Below are 4,573 nucleotides of genomic sequence, written 5' to 3' on the forward strand. Positions count from 1 at the left end.
TTAAAAACTGCACTTTTTTTTTCTAATGCAAAAGTGCAAAATCTCAGCTTTCAGTCACTATCACCTGTAAGGTCTGAGTTAAGCTTAACAGGAACACATTCTATATCCCAATCAAACATTATTGTAGTTTACTATGTAGGAGATTGCACAAAATATGATTTATTACTAGCAGGCCTACATTTTCGGCATTTAAACACAATAGCAGTCGCATCTAAACACGTTATTACTTGTTTATTCAGACATTCAACTTAAAAGCCCTAATCAAATACTAGCTTCTTTCTTAATAAGATAAGTAGGTTTAGACCCAAGATAATTCAACTGATTTAGCAAATTTAAAAATTGAACAGCCTACAGTAAGTAGTTGGGAACTTTTTTTAAAAAAAAACAACACTTTTTTATGCTCTATCACTTTCATTTTTCCAACATAAAGGAGAAAATATTTATATTTTCATCTACTAAAACCGTAAAAATTCACCACAATCTCACAGTCTCTTCTCTAGCATGGGTTCCTATTCCTGTCATTTTGGTCCTTTTGTGTTTTACAGAAGAAATCCTTTCGAGTCCTAAAGGCTATAATGCCCACTCTTATTCATGAACAATTTTCATATTATAGAGTCTGATATAAATTATGTCATCCGAACAGAGGTGTAATGCTGACCCCAACCCATCAAAATCTTTATGGAAAGAGGATAATCAGATTCCAGGCTACTTTTCTGGGCTTTCATGGGAAATTCCTTTTAACAAAAAGTGATATAAAAATGATATTCGCACAGCAAGGATAAGAACAGCAACTAAAGATTTGAAAAGCCCACCAGGAGAGAAAATTCAACCCACTTATAATAAATCAACTGCTATATATTTTTCTATGTTTAGTACCCAAAAAGAAGATGATATGAATCCATTTTCTGTTCAGATTCCTTTTAATCCTACAGATGAAAACTACCCTACTGTTTCCAAAAGCTTTTTCATTCTAATGGTAAAAATAGCTACCAAAAAGATGGGGTTTCACTGTGGATCTCTTACCAATTACACACTATTACAAAGAATAAAGTATACACATATGCTCTTTTAAAGTCACTAATTGCCAACTTGGTTTTATGAGCCTAAAATATTTTCATGATGTTATTAGAGAGATTATCAATATTCCCTCAAAAGCAAAACCTCAAATACCAAAAGAGCTCACAGAATTCCACCATTAAATAGGTTTTGCACCTAACACTTCTAAAGCAAAATGCCTTTTTCATAATGAATAGCAACAAGCTGAATTTGTTTGGCCAACTACTAACCTGACTAATTTCAAATTCTTCCTTCTTAAAAGCATGCTATAGATTTTTCATGCTCTTAGAAAAAGCAGCAAAGAAAGAGGCTTTTGACAGACTAATCAAATTGACTTATAATAATCCCTCTATTTGGGAGGATGAGAAAATTATGATAAAAGATTTTAAAACAAAGTTCTGATATTAAATGCTACAATCTCCTGGCATTAATTTCTCTAAACAGGAACTTTAAAAAGAAATGAAATTATATCATCTATCCAATATCTTGTAGCTGTCAAAGTACTAATCTCATTTTGCAACTCACATTTTTCTTTAACATACTTCATTTTAAAATATTTACTCAAACATTTTAACTAACAAAGTCTAATCTCATAATGGGCTTATTTTATTTTATTTATTTTTCTGGAAAAGATTGACTCATGCTGACACTTAAGAAAGATCATTATTTTGACAAATATAATAATCATAGAAGTTTTACAAAACATTATTTTTACTTGAGGTGTTGTAAAGCCAGTACTTTAATATCTTAATTCTTCCTTTTACATAGATACAGAATCATTTCGACTCACTCAGTCTCACTCACTTCACTCACAAGGACATTTATCATTTCTTAATGACAAAGGTGTGCTTTTGAATTTTTGCACAACTACAGTGAAAATTAAAAGCTGTTACTATAGAAGTAAAACTCTCATTTGATAAGATTTTAGAAGACATCATGATAATCTAAACTGTCATCTTCTAACATGACCACTATTTACCTCCTAATTCTTAACTCGGGTCAACTACTTATGGACTTTTTAATCCATTTTTACAAGCAAAATGATGATGTCACTATTTTTGAACACCCAAATTATAATTATTAATAGTCAGGTATTACTTTATTCTCATAATACCCCTTATCAGCTAGCTGCAGCTGTTTTTCTAAATTGAAAGAAAATGCCAATTATTAATTATAGTATTGTGCATCACTCATACACAAAATCTTTCTCACTATGTATCATTCTGACTAGGTTACAGAAGCTAATGGTTTTCAACATAATTTTTCAATGTAAGCCCTCCAAAAGTTAAAACCAGAAGAAAACTATGAAATTACAGCATTTTAACAATTCCCTCTGTTTAAAGCCTAGTCTTCCTTCCTGCCTTAGCTTTCTGTATTGACTTTTGTTACTTCTAAAAAGGGGTAGAAATTGGATAAGTGGAAATTTGAGACAAACTTTAAAGTAAGTTAGGTTTAAAAAAATGTGGATGTATTGAGCTATGTAACTTACTGCTCCTGAATAAGGTATCTTTCTCTCCTAACATGTCAGCAAGCCACACACATTCTTCCTTGCTACAAATCTGTAAATCTGAAAAGGAGTAAAGAACATGAATAGAAAATCTCTTTATAGAATAAAAAAGCATGGGGTGTTATTAAGGAAGGACTGTAAGCCCTATTCTATTCATAGTAATTACAGGATCAGATCAGGTTAATGTGGGACCTGGGTCAATAAAGTACGATAGGTTCACCCATTTTAATCCTTTTCAATCCTACAGTCTACAGGGCTGCCTGCTCTATTTGACTCACCATGTTACTGTAGGTAACATGGAAGGTATGGGAATTTTTAGCATAGTGGAAATTTATATATTCTGTCAGTCACAAGTTTCAGAAGATGAAAAAAACTAATTTTGCAGAATCATTTGCCAAGTTTTTCCCTCTCAACTCAAATAATAAAGGTCAAATTTCATTTCTAGGTAATGCCATTTTTAGTCTTCTTGTCACAATAAAATCTGTTTCTTTATTAAATTTTTCATCCACCCATCATTCATGGGAGATATTGCACAACCTTGGTAAACATATAAGTGAGAACTAAAATAGATTATAATTTGGCCTTATGCACCTTGAAATAATCCCCCTTCATTTTCCTACCATTTTCTCTAAAATTTCTGTAGAGGATGAATAACTAAAAATTCACAATCTGCTATCTCATGCCAAGAGATCATTTCTTTTTTCCTTTGAAAAGTGCTTTTCAGGTTATAGTTCTCCCCAACTATGCTGAAACTTCTTATCAATACAGGATTCAAAATCCTTTATTATACTTAGAGTATTCAACATTGTGATTTGTTTAGGTTTATGATGATTGCTCCTTTTTTTCTCTTTTTTTTAAACAAGGAACACGCCACGAATTTGCACGTCATCCTTGCACAGAGGCCACACTTATCTTCTCTGCATCGTTCCAATTTGGGTATATGTGCTGCCGAAGCAGGCACAATTGTTCTTTTTTTTTTTTTTTTAAGGTTTATTTGGTATTATGTCAACCAACCTCATACTCTTGGGAAAAAATTAAAGGACTTTATATACTCAATGTATAACTCTATAAACATATCTCTTAGACAGTGATCCATGCCCTGTACAATAAAAGGGGATGATACTAAAATTTGGAAAAATGTAATAACTCCTTTGAGTTTAAATCCTGGGAATGAAATACACACTGCAATAATCATTCACCCCTGGTAGATAATCCATCGGTGACATTTTTTCTTCTTCGGGAGTTTCCTGACTGCTTTTGCTGCTGTTCTGTTCTTAAATGATCATTCACTATCTAACAACTTATATTCACAACAGCACATTCTAGATCCTGGAAGTAGCCTTTAGGAAAAGGTCCCGAGAAGTAGAAAGAAGAGAAGAGGTGCACACGTGGTTTGTATAATTCCTGCATCCTAGCTTCTGGGTATTTCACGCTTCTCTTTGTCTCTCTTTCCCTTTAAGCAAATACATATGCCACATGTCTCCTCCTCCTTAGTAGGTAGGTACCCTTCGAAGGTAGGTACCACATCTTCTGTATTTCTTCAAAGTCATTGTGGAATTAGTCATTTGAATTATAAATTCTATCCATTGCAGATATTTCCCCAAATTTGAACTGGTAATTATTTTTATTTACTTTGCATGTTTATCACTCAATATGAATCATTTACCTTTATGAACACAAAGTAGTAATGTTGAGGGTACGATTTATTTCTTCTATTAAAAAAAGTTAAGAAACTTATTTGGCAGAACTGGACATTTGGGTATAACTTAGAAAAAAAAAAGAAGTTGCATTTTAAAAATGGACATCCTAAGAAAAATTTAAAATATGGGGTGGGGGGGTGGGGAGGGATGGGGAACAGCCTACCAAATCTGTTAGTACTTGAGTGACATGAACTCTGGTAAACGCCAGCGTGCAATATGGCAAAAACGAATCAATCAGTTCAGCTTAGTTCAGCCTCTGTAACCGGCCATCTGGCACAAAATCAACCGAATGTATCCCTGCATATTCATC

General features: G+C 32.9%; 1 non-coding gene across 1 annotated transcript; it reads right to left on the bottom strand.

Annotated features, from left to right (window-relative positions):
* Nucleotides 1-3,417: 3,417 nt before the first annotated feature.
* On the bottom strand, nt 3,418-3,524 carry LOC143689233 (U6 spliceosomal RNA). Its single transcript, XR_013178690.1, has one exon. It is a non-coding gene; the product is annotated as a U6 spliceosomal RNA (small nuclear RNA).
* Nucleotides 3,525-4,573: the final 1,049 nt, after the last annotated feature.

Source organism: Tamandua tetradactyla, chromosome 6 (genome assembly GCF_023851605.1).
Source record: "Tamandua tetradactyla isolate mTamTet1 chromosome 6, mTamTet1.pri, whole genome shotgun sequence".
NCBI classification, from domain to species: domain Eukaryota; kingdom Metazoa; phylum Chordata; class Mammalia; order Pilosa; family Myrmecophagidae; genus Tamandua; species Tamandua tetradactyla.